General features: G+C 23.6%; 1 long non-coding RNA gene across 1 annotated transcript in view; it reads right to left on the bottom strand.

Moving 5' to 3' along the window:
- The window catches only part of LOC122500651, a 73304-nt gene extending 54805 nt beyond the window's left edge, over nucleotides 1–18499 (bottom strand). The window contains exon 1 of the long non-coding RNA XR_006301499.1: nucleotides 18383–18499. This is a non-coding gene — a long non-coding RNA (uncharacterized LOC122500651). The remainder of the gene's footprint in view (nucleotides 1–18382) is intronic.
- Between the last annotated feature and the right edge of the window lie 220 nt (nucleotides 18500–18719).

The following is an 18719-nucleotide window of genomic DNA, read 5'->3' as shown; positions in this document are numbered from 1 at the left end:
TTTACGGACATTTTAAAAAAAAAAAAACTAACTATTACGGACTTCAAGCAAAACGAACCTTTACGGGATTTACGGACCTAGTTCAAACACTGATATTTAAAAACAGTTTTTTCGCAGATATCAAAGTGAGACAAAAAACGAATCAAAAGTTAACACTTTTGATTCGTTTTTTGTCACAATTTGATCTCCTTAGAAAAACTGCCTTAAAATAAAAATACCTTTTTATATTCTAAAACAAATCGATAAAGTCTGCATAAAAATTGCTTTTCTAATCCCTCTTGTCAAATTTTACAAATGATATATTGTAAATACACCACCATTGTGAAAAATGAAAAATTTCTTATACGTTTTATGCGATGAATATAATAATTTTTTGAAGAAAGTGGATAGCGATGCGTAAATCCAAACAGAAGCTTTGAAAATCAAAGGAAAAAACATTACTTTTCGTACACTCGATTTCACCGTGACGAACAGGCGTGTGTTTAGTATCGTATATACGTATATATGTATATAAAGCGAAAAAAGATCGGAGATCAAGATTACGACGGAAAAAAGTTTGGCCCAAGCAAAAAGGGACTTTGTCGAATCCCTCGAACCAGCGAGGGAGGATCAGTCGATGTAACATCTAGCGGATGACCTTGGAAATTGGCATCGATTGAACGTGTGTATAAACTTTCATAAGAGTTTTTCTTCAAAAAGAGAGAGAGAGAGAGAGAGAGAGAGAGAGAGAGGAGAAAAAAAAGAGTTTTTGCAACAGTTTCAGTTTTTGCAAATAATTCCCTACGTTTCAACACTTTAATATTAAAATATTAAAATATTAAAGTGTTTAATATATCAATTTTTGTCAATCTGATAATTTTTTTAATTTGTTTCTACAAGAAATTCGAAATGAGTTTACTTTTCGAGAGGAAGTTGAACGGAATGAAAATCATGTTTTGTTTTAAAACATCGACTTCCGTGGAATTAATAATAATTAATTTCTTTTATTACCAAAGTTGGGTTCACTTAAATTGGAGGCATTATTTAAATGAGTACAACTTTGCCGTAATCTCGTGACCATGGCCTCTGGTATCTAAGTCAAGCAACCCTTAAAACGACGTTAGGTGGCATGGGATACTAGCAGCGAAACGAGGAAAAGAGAAAGAGAGAGAGAGAGAGAGAGAGAGGGAGAGAAAAGCCTCTATGGGGTCTAAAGAGAGAAACGATGAAGCGTCGTTGATAGTGTTTTTGCCAACTGTTTGTGCTGACCAGTGCTACTTTTCTGTCCGGTCATCCTCTGTCGCCTCCCAAAGCTTGTAGATTCGCTTATTGCTCTAAAGCTCCTGTTAACTGCGACCTTCTTCCCAAGAAAAAACTATACTCGTACAATAAAGTACACAATACATCAAATAATTTACAAATGTTGATGACAATTTCAGGCTTCACAGTGTCCGGAAAAAGTATTTTAGGGGAAATAGGGGACTTTTAGGGGACCATAAAAATTAGTTAAATAAAGATAAAAATATAATTTATTTAAACAGGGTTGCCACAAAAATTTAACTTTATTTTTCCCTCACTTTTCCCTGATTTCCAAACACAACTTTCACATTTTCCCTGACCCTAAAGAATATTCTGATTCACTCTCAAAATTATTGGATACTCAACAAAATTTTCTATTAAATTTATTTACAAATTTCTTCAAAAGTAAAATTATTCGAAAACATCAATAGTTTTATTTCAAATAAATATTTAATCATTATTATTTTTCTATTGGAATTAAGATGTTCAAAAATGTCCAATTCAAACCTTTTCAAATTGAACAACTCATAAGAATATTATTATAAAACATAAAGATGACCGACTGACAAAATCATTATTTTGTTATTATAAGATTATTGTTAGTGTAATTTCTTCAAAATTATTTGTATCATTTCAATTCAATTAACATTTTCTACAATTTTTAACTAAAATTCTACTTTAAATCAATAACATCAATTATTATTGAATTAAACTTTTTCAAAAAAAATTAATTCTACAGAATTGTTAATTAAAAGTACGAAAAACAATAATTTAATTCGACGAGAAATTAATTATTTCAATACAAAAACAAATAATATTGAATGTTTCTTAAAATTTAATTTTTACGAAAAATTGTATTAACTTTTGAAATATTTAATTTCTTTTAAGGAATTTAATTAAAATTTTAATGAAATTTATTATACATATTAAAGAATTTTATAGCAATTTTGGAAAATAATTGAAAACTTTTTGAAGAATTTTATTAAATTTTTTAAAAATAATTGAATTCCTGAGAAGAATTTAAATAATAATTTTTTAAAACAATTAAATTCATGAGAAGAATTTTATTAAAATTTTTGAGAATAATTGACTTCTTGAGAAGAATTAAAAAAAAATTTTTGAAAATAATTTAATTCTTCAGAAGAATTTCCCTAGCTGTTTATAAAAATAATTTAATTCTTAACAAGAATTATTAAAAAAATGTTAAAATAATCTAATTTTTGCAAAGTATTTTATTACTTTTCAAAATAATTGAATTCTTGTGATGAATATATTAATATTTATCAAAATAATTGAAGTTTGGAAAAGAATTTTATTAAAATTCCTTAGGGAGCGTTCACAAATGATGTCACGCAATTTTTTGAGATTTTCAACCCCCTCCCCTCCGCCCTGTCACGCAATTTTTGCAATTTCACATGAGAAAATACATTGTGTCACGATTAGTAAGACCTCCCCCCCCCTTCCCCCAAAAGCGTGACATCATTTGTGAACGCTCCCTTAGAATAATTGATTTTATGGGAAGAATTTATGCGATTTTGTTGTTTATCAAACTAATTGAATTTTTTTGCAAAATTAGTTAAAAATTTTTTAAAATAATTAATTTTCTGCGACGAATTAAATGTTATTTATGAAAAATATTTGAATTATTGCAACGAATTTTATTGTTTTATTGAATAATTGAATGTTTCTTAAAATTGAATTCTTTCCTCAAGTTTTAATAAAATTTCTAATAATAATTGCATTTTTCAAGGAATTTATTTAAAATTATATTAAAAATATTTGAAATTCTGCGAAGAAAATAATTGAATTCGTAAATGGAATTTTATTATTTATAAAAAAGATTGAATCTTTTCGTAGAATTGTACTATCAAAAAGTTTTTTCTATAATTATATCTGTTGATAAATTCTATGAAAATAGTAAATATTGAAAATTATTTATTGAATCGCAAAAAAATTTTGAAAATAATTGAACTTTTGCTAAGATTTTTATAAATTTTTGAAAATAATTGAATTGTTGTCCAAGAATTTTGCTATTTGTAAAGATAATTGAATTCATGACGAGATATTCGTGAAAATTTTTAAAAACAATGAATTTCTTAGAAGAATTTTATTACTTTTGAAAATAATTGAATTCTTGGGATGAATATTGTAATTTATGAAAATAATTGAATTTTGTAAAGAATTTTATTAAAATTGCTAAAAATTATTGAATTTCTGTGAAGAATTTTGTTATTTATGAAGATGATTGCATTAAAACTTTTGTAAATTAAATAATATTGAAAAAACAACAAACTTCTAAAAATAATAAATTGAGACTTGACTTCACCAAAATACTAATCTTACAAATTGTATAAATTTCTTGAAAAATTTCATCGATCATAAATTTGAAGATTTGAAAGGGCACTTTGCTAAATTTGGTGTAACTTCATCATTAAAAGGTAAACGAAAAAATAGGGGAAATTTTCAAAATAGGGTACGTTTAGGGGCCAAAATTAAAAAAGGGGGACTTTTGGGAAAATAGGGGACAGACTGTAAAGCCTGCAATTTAGGGTTGCCACGAAAAATTAATTTTGTTTTTTCCTGACTTTTCCCTGATTCTTTTGAGAAATTTTACTATTTGTAAAAATAATTGAATTCTTGCGAAGGATTATATTAGGATTTATTTGTAAATAATTAAATTTTGTTTTGAAAAATGTTATGTCAATTTAAATTATTATACAATTTAAATTATTATAAAACATGAAGATAGCGATAACTCCGAGTCTTCGAGTCGGAGTCATCGATTTCTTCATGTTTTACAATAAAATTTTAGTATGTTGTTAATTTCAAAAGATGGAATTTGAAAATTTTGAAAATCTTCATTCCTATTTAAAAATAGTAATGATTAAATATTTATTTAAAAAAGAAGTTATTGATGTTTTCGAATAATTTTACAATTAAAGAAATTTGTAAATAAGTGTAATAGAAAATATTTTTGAGTGGCTAATATAATTTTGAGAGTGAATCAGAATATTCTTTATGGTTGGGGAAGAAGTCAAAATTTTGTCTGAACATTAGGGAAAAACGAAATTAAATATTTGTGGTAACCCTGTATTGTTGTTCCGCATTTGAAACTTTACATAATTTATTAGAATTGATCTCAACTTTTCAATAAAATTGATAAAAAAAAATAGTTTTTGTAGGGATAAATAAGAACTTGTCAGAATGAGAATTTCCATTACCAAAATTTGCTGTGAAATTCTTTTTTGCTATTTAGCAAATTAAAGTTAGTATTCTTTTTTTTCGAAAGTAAAAAATGAAGCTCCACTAATTTGCTGGACGGTGCGCCAGCAACCTTTTCACTCCTTGTAGACATAAAGTAAGGCTGTTTCTTCAGCTGTATACAACAAATTTCATACCTTTTTGAACAGCACAGTTATAAATTGAAGCACTTTATATACACACTTTGTGAATTCTCTTTAAATATGGCAAGGAAACAACTTGAGTGAATTTTCATAAAGCAAATGCCCCGGGTCATTAGTTTCCACACTCGTGCATACATGCGATGATATATGAAATTATTATCATTACTGAAATGCTTTCGACTATCTCATTTAATTTTGATCGTTCATGTAATTAACGTTGAATCAAACTTGCAGCATTTCACGTATTGACTCGATTTGTCGTAATTTCAAGTTTATCAAAGTATTATGCAAACATTTTATTTTTTTGTGTTTCTATACAAAAAATTAAATTTTTATAATTCATAAGAAAATTCTGAATTTTGCGTGTCTTTTTGTTTGCCTCATAAACTATACGAAATTACATCGAATTCTAATACAAAACTTTCGAAATTATTCTATTTGTGAGAATAATTTCTTATTAAATAACGTAATTCTCGAAGAACTATCATAAAATTATAACAGATTTCGCAAAAATTCAATTATTTTAAACAATTTTAAAAAAATTCTCGTACAACTTTCAATTACCTTTAAAATTAATTAAATTCTCCAAAATTCAATTATTTTCAAAAATTTTAATAAAATTCTCAGCAAAATTCAATTTGTTTTTATGAAAAATAAAATTCTTTACAGGCATTCAATTATTTAAAAATATTTTATTAAAATTCATTTCAAGCATTCAATTATTTTAATAAATATTAAAACTCATTGCAGAATTTCAATTATTTTTATAAATAATGAAACTCATCGCAGAATTTCAATTATTTCTGATTCAATTTTAATTCAATTCCTTGAAAAATGTAATTATTCTTAAAAATTGTAGAATTATTTTTAAAAGTAATAAAAGTCTTCGCAGAAATTCAATTATGTTCAAAAATTCTTAAAAGGTCTTGTCAAAATTTCAATTATCCTTATAAATAGTAAAATTCTTCTCTGAAATACAATTATTTTCAAAAATATTAATAAAATTCTTGGTAAAATTTCAATTATCTTTAGAAATAATAAAATTCTTCTCCAAAATTCAATTATTTTCAAAAATTTTAATAAAATTCTTGGCAAAAATTCAATTATTTTTAAAAATTATTCAATTCTTCTCCAAAATTCAATTATTTTCAAAAATTTTAATTAAATTTTTGGCAAAATTTCAATTATCTTTAAAAATAATAAAATTTTTCAAAAATCAATTATTATAAAATGTTTTTAAAAATTCTAATCAAAATTTCAATTATCTTTAAAAATAATAAAATTTTTCAAAAATCAATTATTATAAAAATTTTTTAAAAATTCTAATCAAAATTTCAATTATCTTCAGAAATAATAAAATTCTTCTCCAAAATTCAATTATTTTCAAAAATTTTAATAAAATTATTGGCAAAATTTCAATTATTTTCGTAAATAATAAATTTTTTCGCAAAAATTCAATTATTTTCAAAAATTTTAATAAAATTCAAGTCAAAATTTCAATTATTTCTAAAAATAATAAAATTCTTTTCCAAAATTCAATTATTTTCAAAAATTTTAATAAAATTCTTGCAAAATTTTAATTATTTTTAATACAATTTTAATGGAAATCCTCAAAAAATGTAATTATTCCTAAAAATTTTTTAAAATTTTATTAAAATTCGTCAAAAGAATTCATTTATTAAAAAAATTTCTTGATTAAATTCTTTATGAGAATTCAATATTAAGAAACATTTAATTATTCAATAAAAAACAGAATTTATAGAAGAATTTTAGTTAAAAACACTAAAAATTGAATTTTGGAGAATTTACAAATGATAAATAAGGAAAATAAAATTTTTCTCCTAAATTTAATTATTTTTAATATATCTACTAGTCTAATAAAATTTTACAAAAGAATTCAATTATTTTGATAAATAATAAAAATGTCACAGGAATTCAATTAAATTAAACTTCTTTTATAAATCCTTTTTTTTAATAATTAATTAAATCAATAGATTTTCAAGAAAATGAGAAAGAGTGTTTAATTTTCTCTCGTCTTTATTTTCGAAAATTAAACGAAAGAAATTTGCGTATTTAAAATATTGAGAATATATCCAATTATAAATATTGATGGCCGCATTATCAGCAAAGAAGAAAAATTTCAAAATGAAGAAAATTGAAATTTGACTTTATAACTAAGTAACGACGGAGGAAATTTCTATTTGAAAAAGCATTCTGCAGAATATATATGTGCGTGTAATGAACTACAAATGTACAGGCTAGATAATCGAGCTCGTCTTTAAAAGAGAGTTGGAGTTAGAGTATTAAACGTGTTTCGTAATGCACAAAGCTAGAACTTAGGGGGTGGCAATCGACTCTCTCTTTGAGAGGAGAGTCGAAAAAGAAGAAGTTGAAAAAGAACGGGAAAGGCAAAAATAAGAATAGTAAATAATGTATTCGAGTAATAGGGGCCGCAGTCGTGTTACCACGCCGCGCCGCGCGATACCTTACGAGATAAGGGCGCGGGAGCAAAATGAACATAATGAAAAACTGGAAGAAGGCTCGAGCTGCTTAAATAAAATAAAGGTTGTCAGTATATTATTGGCGCTTCTAGCTCCTTATCCCACCTTCTCTTCTCTCCTCTTCTCATTCTCTCATTTTGCAGTTTATAAAAAAAAAAGAAAAGAATGATAATACTCACTCATATATAGAGCTTTGCATCTTAATGTCAGAAAAAGTTCTTCACTCTTTCTTTCTTTATTTGCCCTGGCATTGTAATATAAGAAGAAATAAGCTTTCAAATTGATGAGAAAGAATATTTTGAAATATTCATGTGGAAAAGGAAAATCATCTCAAAGCCATTTCATTTACAATTTTAATATTAATATTTTAATAGTATTTTAATATTTTAGTTTCTTTTTTTCTCTTTTTTCTTTCCTTTTTTCTTTTTTTTCTTTCCATTTTTCTTTTCTTCTCTAATATTCAATTGTTTTACACAATTTTAATCAAATTCTTGTCAAAATTTCAATTATTTTCAAAAGTTTTCTAAAATTCAATCATTTTCAATATCTACTATTTCAATAAAATTTTCCAAAAGAATTCCATTATTAAAAAGAATTTCAATAAAATTCTACGCAAACATTCAATTATTTTTATAAATAATAAAAATTTTTACAGGAATTCAATTATTTACAAATTTTTTTATAAATTTCTTTGCAATAATTCAATTATTTTCATAAATAATAACATTTTTACAGGGATTAAATTATTTTTATAAATAATAAAATTCTTTTAGGAATTCAATTATTTTCATAAATAATAAAACTCATTGCAGAATTTCAATTATTTTGAATGCAATTTTAATCGAATTCTTCGAAAAATGTAATTATTCTTAAAAATTTTATTACAATTCGTCCAAAGAATTGAATGATTGAAAAAATTTGTTGATAACATTTTTTATGAGAATTTCATTTCAAGAAACATAAATTTTACATTACTTTTAGTAAAATTCATAGCTAAATTTCAATTGAGGCCTTGGATCCAATAACTCGCCCGACGCTCGGAGACTCGCGCTAATGCCAGTCGGGTAGCAGTGAGTGGCCCAGAGGCGCTCACTGCTCACTGACTGGTAGTTGCGCGTTCCTCCGAGCGTCGGGCGAGTTATTGGATCCAAGGCCTCAATTATTTTCAAAAAATTTTCTAAATTCAATGATTTTCAATATTCTACTATTTTAATCGAATTTCCCAAAAAAATTCAATTATTAAACAAATAAAAATTTCACAGAAAATCAATTATTTCCGTAAATAACATTATTCATCACAAGAATTCAATTATTTTCAAAAGTAGTAAAATTCCATTATTTTCTGGAATTTAAATAAAATTCATTTCAAAATTCAAATATTTTTTTAACCTAACAATATTTATTACAAGAATTAAATTATTTTCAAAAGTAGAAAAATTCAATTATTTTTAGGAATTTAAGTAAAATTCATTTCAAAATTTAATTATTTTTATAACCTAACAATATTTACTACAAGAATTCAATTATTTTCAAAAATTTTAATAAAATTCATTGCAAAACTTCAATTATTTTCAAAGATTATTTTTAATTCAATAATTTTTAATATTCGACTGTTTTAATAAAATTTCCCAAAAGAATTCAATTATTCAAAACAATTTCGCCAAAGTTTAACACGAAAATTCAATTATTTTCTTAAATAATGAAAATTTTACAGGAATTCAGTAATTAAGAATAGAATTTGTATTAATTTTTTCTAAAAAATTAATTCTTCGAAATTTTTTTTATAAAATTCTTCACAATAATTCAATTATTTTCATAAATAATAAAACTCATTCCAGAATTTCAATTATTTTTAATGCAATTTTAATCAAATTCCTCGAAAAATGTAATTATTCTTAAAAATTTTATTAAATTTCGTCCAAAGAATTTAATGATTTAAAAAATTTGTTGATAACATTTTTTATGAGAATTTAATTTCAAGAAACATTAATAAATTATTTATTTTTGTATTTAAAAAATTGAATTCTCGTAGAATTTACTAATAAAAAAGGTTTTAAAAATAAATTTCAGTTAAAATTTTAGATTATAATTAAATATTAAAAGCATTATAACGTGGATTTTTAGAAATAAATAAATTTTGAAAAAGTTTCAAACTAAAATCACTGAAATTCTTAATTTTTCATATTTTTGACCAAAAATTCTGTAGAATTAATTCTTTTTAAAAGTTTAATAGGATTTTTATTGAAATTATTTCAAGTTTTTATTTTTCAATATATATCTAATTGCAGAATTTCCAAATAATTGAAATTTTGTAAATTTGAATTGTAAACGAGTGAATTTGAAAATTCTCATAAAACTCATCGCAGCTTTTCAATTATTTTTCATACAATTATAATTGAATTCCTTGAAAAAAGTAATTATGTTCATGAAAGTTTGAATAAAATTCGACAAAAAGAATTCAATTATTTAAAAATTTGTTACTAAAATTCTTTATGAGAATTGAATTTTGAGAAACATTCAATTATTCAATAAATTATTTACTTTTGCATTTAAATAATTAAATTCTTGTAGAATTTTCTAATAAAAATTGATTTTCATTTCATAAAAATGAATTTCAGTTAAAATTTTAGAATATAATTGAATTTTAAAAGCAATATAGCGTGAATTTTTAGAAATAATTGAATTTTGAAATTAATTTTTTTTTAAAAGTTTAATTGAATTTTTTTTTATATTATTTACAGTTTTTATTTTCTTATATTTATTTAATTGAAAAATTTACGAATAATTGAAATTTTTAAAATTGAATATTGTAAAGAAATGGATTTGAAAATTGGCATCAAAGAACTTTTTCGAAAATTATTAAAAATAATAGATATAAAGTAAAATTGTAGTTAAAAATTGTTGAAAATAATAATTGAATTGAAATAATGAAAATAATTTTGAAGAAGTATAATATTCTTATAATATAAGATAATGGATATCGATATCTTCATATTTTATAGTTATAAACAAATGTAATAAACTAAAATTTGATTAATTGTAAAAAATAACACCAAAATTGATTATTTTAATCGTTTTTGGTGTTAATTTAATGTGCAACACATTTTAATACCTCGGGATTCACTGTGTTTTATTCTTGATATTTTGAAATTGCCGAAGCCGCACAATTACAATTACTTGGAAATGCCACACAAATGCATTAGTAGTAATCATCTTAATTGTATAATTAAACTTGCATCAAGTTGGTTCGGTGTTTGGCCCAAGGAATAAGGATCGCAATAGCGTCCCCGTAAACAGCCAGAAGTGCTGTGCACGTGTTGTCACTGATTTATGAGAGGCAATTAGAATCCAAGACGTGTCGTGAACATGCGAGCTTGATGCAGTCTAAATATCCTTTCTTGCCCCAGGTGACACTTGGATTACTGTACGTTTGCGTATTATTTCTTGTCCAATTAAAATATTACTCTGTTTATTCTCAGATCTAGTCGCAGTCACGCAATGACAAGATGTCACTTTAATCTTACGCTTCATATATTACCCCTACTATTGACTTACTACTCCGCTTTTAATTTTTTTTTTTAACTTTTATCTCTCTTAGAAAAAAAAGTACTAAGACTAAAACACAAGGGTATATAAATTTGCGATCGATTTCTTCAGGTTTTATAATAATTATAAAGATGACCAGATAAAATAATTATTTTATATTCTGAGAATATTGTTATACTATAACTTCTTCAAAATTATTTTCATCATTTCAATTAAATATTCTATTTTCTATTTATTTATTTTCTAAAATTTTCAACTAAAATTCTTCTCTATATCAATTTTTCAAATAATTTTCAAAAAACTTCTTTGAGAATTTTCAAATCCATTTATTGTTTACAATTTATGTATTCAAATTAACGAAATTTCGCTTATTTGGAAATTCTTCATTTAAATATATATATTAGAAAGAAAATTCAAATAATTTCAAAAGAATTCGAAATTAAACTTTAAAAAATTAATTCTACACAATTGTTTGTTAAAAGAAGAAAAATTCAGATTTTCAAAGAATTTAATTTGAAATATTTTCAAAATTCAATTATTTCTAAAAAAAATTCACCATATAATGCTTCTAATATTCAATTATTTTCTAGAACTGAAGCTAAAATTAATTTATAAAACAATTTTTATTAGAAAATTATACGAAAATTTAATTATTTAAATACAAAAATAATTTATTAAAGAATTAAATGAGTCTTAAAAGTTAAAATTGATTTTCTTTGACGAATTTTAATAAAATTTTTAAGAATTATTACATTTTTCGAGAAATTTATTTAAAATTGAATAAAAAATAATTAAAATTCTGCCATAAGTTTTATCATTTATGAAAATAATTGAATTACTAAAAAGAATTTTATTATTTTTATGAAAATAATTGAATGCTTAAAATGAATGTTAATAAAATATTTTTAAATAATTGAATTTCTATGAAAAATATTATATTATTCATGAAAATAATTATTGAATGCTTGCAAAGAGTTTTCTAAAAGTGTTTATAAATAATTGAATTTTTCTAAAAAGATTTATGTTAAAAATTCAATTCTTCTCAGAAAATTCTACGAGAATTCAATTATTTAAATGCAAAAATAAATTATTTATTGAATAATTGAATGATTTTAAAAATGGAATTCTCATAAAAAATTTTATCAACAAATATTTAAATAATTCAATTCGTTTGATGAATTTTAATACAATTTTTTTAAAAAGTTACATTTTTCGAAGAATTTTATTAATATTTTTAAATAATTGAATTTTTGCGAAGATTTTTATTACTCATCAAAATAATTGAATGCTTGCAAAGAATTTAAAAAATTTTTTTGAATAATTGAATTTTTTTGAAAAATTTTGAATATTCCTCTCAGAAAATTCTACGAGAATTCAATTATTTAAATACAAATATAAAATAATTTATTGAATAATATTGTATGATTCTCAAAATGGATTTCTCATAAAGAATTTGATCAACAAATAATTAAATAATTGAATTCTTTTGACATAATTATATTTTTAGAGGAATTTGATTCGAATTGTATTAAAAATAATTGAAAATCTAGATGAGCTTTATTATTTATCAAAGTAATTGAATATCTGTCAAAAATTTTAATATTTATCAAAATAATGGAATTATTACAAAGAAATTTATAAAAAATTTGTAAATTATTGAATCCTTGTGAAATAATTATTATTTATAAAGTAATTGAATTCTTTTGGAAAATTTTATTAAAATAGATGGTAGATATTGAAAATCATTGAATTGGGAAAAAAAAGTTTGAAAATAATTGAAATTTTACAAAAAATTTATTAAAATTTTTGAAAATAATTGAATTTTGAAAAAGAATTTTATTATTTATAAAGATAATTGAAATTTTGATGTGAATTGTTTTTAATTTTTTAACATAATTGAATTTCTGTGTAGAATTTTGAATTATAACTGATTTTAACTCAATAATTATTTTTATCTATAGCCTTTTGAATTCATTAAAATTTAATTAATATTTTTAATAAAAAAATTCCCTGCGTAATGTTGTAAATAAAATTAAAGAGAAGCACACATTCTAGTATATTTGTATAGTCAAATTCATTATTATAAACTGGATAGTAATTGTCCTTTGAAATGAAGTGGGTGTTGGAATTAACAAGAAGACAAATGATTAGACTTAGTTCACAATGTCTCAAGAAGCAATATTCTCTCAGAAATGCTTAGAGTCATGTACTTGTCGGGTCTAGCTGACTTAATAATGCACTTCATTAAGCTTTCACGCGATAAATGATTTGAAACGACAGAACATTTATCGAAAACTAGTAATTATAATCCACTATTTTCTTTTTTACTATTTTATTTATAATTTTTATGTTTATTATTATTATTATTATTATTATTATTATTATTATTATTATTATTATTACTATTACTATTTTTACTATTATTATTATTCATTTTTATGAATAATATTAATACAGATATAATAACAATAACGAAAATAATAATAATAAATTTAGGTAAAAACTTAATTTCTAAAAATAAGGTTTCTTATCCATTACCAAAAAAAGGTGTCCTCATTTGAGTATATTTTGAAAAATAGAAAACCATAAATTTTTTATATTTCTGACAATAATTGAACTTTATACAGAATATGAAATTGAATTTATTGAAAATAATTTAGCTCTTGAAGAACTATCATAAAATTATTTCTTATAAATTATTTAATGAATAATTGAGACGTCGCATCTTGAAAGGGCACATGCTCCAATTATTTCAGACTTAATTCTTGTCCCTTGATGCGGTAATATTTAAAAATTGTTCAATATTAAATTTGAAAAACGTTTTTTATTCTTCAAATATTAAATAATTAAAAATTTTACCATTTAAGGCCTTTTATTATACATTTTAAAAAAGTAATTTAAGACACTAAGTCAAAATTTGTATTTTGAATAATTCTAATTGATTAACAATAGTGGATTTAAGAATTATTTTAGGTGAACTTTCTCAAAAATTATTAAAAATAATTATTTAGAGAAAAATTTTAGTTGACTTACAAGAAGAAGGAGAAGAGAAAAAAAGAAATAAGTGGCTTACTTGGGAAATTCTAAATACAGTTCTGTTTTCGAGTGAATAAAACGAAGGAAGACAAATATCAATGGAGGTAGTAGGGTTTCAATAAATTCATCTCCACAGAACAAGCGATTGTTTTCCCTTGTCTAAGGACACGAGAGGAAATGAGTATAAGGGGGAATGGATGGAATAGGACGGAAGAGGGTGGTTCGGCATTCATCGGACATTTATCCAATTAACCGGTTCGAGTTGAGCAACTGGGGGTTAGGTGATACTCGCATACATGCATGTATATTATATACATATACTAAGATCATTATACACGGATGAAGAGTAACGACTACTTTGAACCGCTTTTCCTATGTGGCTAATGCACGATGCTTATGTTTCATTACAGAGGCTGATATTGACGGCTTGGTATGTACGAATGTACGAATGTACGAAAGTCACAACCCTTTCCACCCTCCAAGGGTGAGTAGTTTCGGTGTCAAAGGGCAAGAGAGGGGCACGGCACATTGCAAAGCTGTCGAACAAAATGGCCAGCAATATTGTCCTGGAGAAGAAGAGCAGAAAGGGACAAGCAGAGATCGCCACACACACACACACAGAGAGAGACTGACATTTGGAAATTAATTATACGCTCCTAAAAGTCGCAAGCTTTGCCACCAACAGACCAACTCTTCTATATATACTCCTTTGTTTGCCTAAACCTACTGATATCGCGGCTGACGTTCATAATACTGTCTTCGTCTCAACTATAATAGCGCCCCTTTTTCTCATTGACATATATATTATGCAATTTATTATACAGCGACACTACTCCTTTAAAACTGCTTTTAGTATCGTCGACTAAATATACACAACTATAGTGATGTACACAAGCTGATTGTATCTCTCTTTTTTTCATACGAACCAAATTCTCTTAAAATAAGATTCTTTTCACTAAAAAGGCACCTCAAAAATCCCACTTCAACTATTTTATTCTACATCAAGAAAAAAAAAATTTTTAATCCAAAAACAGGTAGCCAACCAAAAAAATAGGTTTGAATTAATTAAACACATTTTATAATTGAATTAAAGTCAGGGTTGCCACACTTTTGCTCATTTTAAATTCCCTGACTTTTCCAGGTTTTCCAGGTTTTTAAAACTATTTATATTTTACAAAATTAAATAATTAGTCATTAGAATTTTTCCATAATAATTAACCCACGTGAAAAAGTTCCCGGGAATGCACTCCTAGGAAATTCCAACAGGAAATTCCAACAGGAAATTTTGGTAAAAATGTTGACAAATTAGTTTCCAATTTATCGCAAATAATCAGATTTTCTTCATAAAATTTCATAGTTCTGTCAATTACAATTAATAAAATCAATATTTAATAGAGGAGGAAGGTCTAAATTTTAAATTCGAGATATAGTTCGATTTTGTAACATTTTTGTGAAAATAACCTAATTTATCGTAAATTGTCAGATTTCCTACATAAAATTTCCGAGTCTTGACAACTACAATTGATAAAATCGATATACTAGAGAAAAATCTAAATTTTGATTTTGAGATATAGATTTTGTAACATTTTTGTAAAGTTAACCTAATTTTTCAAAAGTCAGCTATTTTGAATACTTAATGTATTGCTGATTGCTCAGTGTTTTGTAACGATAAGAAAAGTAATCAAGATGATAATGATATTTTCAAGACAAGAAAAATGATTATATTTTAAGGAAAGATTTTTTCAGAGACAGTGGAAGAAAATCATGAATTTTTTTAACTGATAAAAATTAGTTAGGCTAATACCTGCAATATTAATAATTCTCTCGTTTTTTAGAATCTTTTAAAATATCCTGGAATAATAATATAACGTCCTAAATTGTTGCAAAAATGTAAGAAAAATTGTTTGGTTAAAACCTAATACGTTTATTCATTTAAAGAATGTTTTCATAAAAATTACGATACAATATTATTGAAGTAATGATAATAAGTACACGGTAAATCGTTAGGTATTAAAATAACACCAAAAAGGATTAAAATAATCCAATTTAGTGTTATTTTAACACCTAACGATTTACCGTGTAATGATAAGTAAAAATTAAAAATCGAGATTTTCTGTTGGAATTTCCTACTGGAATTTCCTGCTGGAATTTACTGTTGGAATTTCCTAGGAGTGCTTTCCCGGGAACTTTTTCACGTGGGAAAATTCTTCAAAAGATTTAAATTCAAACCTTTTTGAAATTAAACAACTTATAAAAAAATTGTTATAAAACATGAAGAAATGAAGTCTTCGACTCGGCGCAATCGATATCCTCATGTTTTATATAAATAATTAAAAATGACCGACTGATAAAATCATTATTTCATTATTTGAAAATAATTGCAATTTTGCCAAGATTTTTATTAAAATTTTTGAAAATAATTGAATTTTTGAGAAAATTTTCATTATTTATAAAGATAATTGAAATTTTAAGGATAATTTTTTTTTAACTTTTGACCATAATTGAATTTCTGCGAAGAATTTTTATTACTTTTGAAAACACTGTAAAAACAGTGTCTCAATGTAAGACGTTTCTGTCCCCACTTTTGAAACATTTGAGGTGTTTTACCTCAATAATTTTGAGGTAAAACACCTCAAATGTTTCAAAAGTGGGGACAAAACGTCTTACATTGAGACACTTGTTTTTACAGTGAATAATTGAATTCTTGAGACGAATTTTTTAATAATATTTCTTTTTAAACACCTAATTGAATTCTTTTGTAAAATTTTATTGAAATAAATTAAATTTCTAAATAGAATTTTATTAAAATTATTTTGAAAAAAATTGAATTGACAAAAAGAATTTCATTAAAATTTTTGAAAATAATTTAATTCTTTCAAGAAATTAAATTTCTTTGATGAATTTTCAATAAAATTTTTAAGAATAATTACATTTTTCGAGAAATTGCATTAAAATTCTATTAAAAATAATTGAAATTCTGCAAGAATTCAATTATTTTTATAAATAATTATTTAGAAAGAATTGTTAAGAAGTTCTTCACAAGAATTCAATTATTATTTAAATATTAAAATTCTTGCTAGGAACTCAATTATTTTTAAAAATTTAATAAAGTAGTTCTTCGCAAGAATTCGATTATTTTTATAAATAATAAAATTTTTCGCAAGATTTTTATTATTTTTATTACAATTTTAAAGGTAAAAAAAATAAAAAATTTTTCAAATTTTTCTCCAAAAATGTAATTATTCTGAAAAATGTTATTAAAATTCTTCGAATGAATTCAATTATTTAAAAAAAATTTAATAAAGTTCTTTGCGAGAATTCAATTATTTTTATAAATATTAAACTTTTTCTTAAAAATTCAATTATTTTTAAAGATTTTAATAAAATTCTTTGCGAAAATCCAATTATTCTCATAACTAATCAAATGCATCTCAGCATTTCAATTATTTTTAATGCAATTTTAAATTAGAATTCCTCCAAAAATGCAATTATCGTCATAAAATTTTTATTAAAATACTTTAAAAACAATAAATTATTTTTAAAAATTTTAAAAAAATTTTAATAAAGTTCTTGCTAGAAATTTAATTAATTTTAAAAATTTGTCAAATTTCAATTATTTTCAATATCTCTAATTTTCAATAAAATTTTCTAAAAGAATTCAATATTATTTTCAATATCTCTAATTTTCAATAAAACTTTCCAAAAGAATTCAATTATTTAAATAACAATTTGAATACAATTTTTCGCAAGAATTCAATTATTTTCATAACTCATAAAATTCTACGGAAAAAAATTCATAATTATTTTTAAAAGAATTTGAATGAAATTTCTTAATGAAATTTAATTATTTTTAAGAAGTTAAGCTAAATTTGTTGACAGAATTCACTTAATTTTTAAAATTATAATAATAATCTCTTCAGAATCACAGTTTTCTTGAAAGTATTAAATTGTCACTAAAGTGTATTAATTATTCATACAAAAAGTTATATCATTTTTATATTTGATTCACATTTTGGTATCAAATTGATACACTTTAGTTTCAATTTGTTACTTTCAAGAAAACTGTGAAGAATTCAATTATTTTCAATAAAATTTTAATTAAATTCCTCTTACGAACTTAAATTTTCTTCAAAACAATTACATTTGTATTTTTTCAAATTTTATTTTTTCTTATTATTTTTATCTTTTATTTTCATAAATAATTAAATTTTTCCAGGAATTCCATTATTTAATAAATTTAATTTAATTTCAATTATTTTTAATACAATTCTAAATGAATTTCTCGTGTTAAATTAACACTTCTTTATTTCTGTGATATTAATTCAGCAAGTTTTATTTTACATTCAGATAGATATCAGAAATTTAGATAAAATAAATCTAAAAAAAATACTCACTAAGTAGGGAGGGGGTCAAATTTCCGAAAACAATAACGGGGGGTGGGGGTTTTAATATTGTATTACGAATTGTAACACAAGGAGAGGAGGAGGGTCCTAAACTTGTCCTTAAAAGCGTTACGTAATTTAAAAACGATCCCCCTTGTAATTTTACGATTCATAAAAATGCGATGTTCAAGAATTAAATACAGAAAAAAGAGAATAAAAAATAAATGCAACATACCTCAACACACTTGTCTCGTTTGATCTTGAAAATCCCGAGTGTCAGAGAGGAGAAAGAGCACACTAGAGTTGTGGTTTGCAAGCTTCTGAGTTCGTTAGTGTATAACGAAGGGCTTACCTGCAAACAATTATTATAATATAAAGTCACGTTAAAGCAAAATAATTGGTTCGCATTGAGGCTAATTATGTTTTCTGCGTCAATACAGGAAAGAGTTTATATACTTATATCGATTTTATTCTATTTTAATACATTCCTATAATAAATACAATGTACAATTGAATAAATCAATAATAATGAGGAGACAAAATAATACGACCTCTAGATAATTTTCATTATC

Source organism: Leptopilina heterotoma, unplaced genomic scaffold (assembly GCF_015476425.1).
Source record: "Leptopilina heterotoma isolate Lh14 unplaced genomic scaffold, ASM1547642v1 Lhet_19, whole genome shotgun sequence".
Classification (NCBI taxonomy): Eukaryota; Metazoa; Arthropoda; class Insecta; order Hymenoptera; family Figitidae; genus Leptopilina; species Leptopilina heterotoma.
This window is presented reverse-complemented; position numbering and strand designations above follow the sequence as displayed.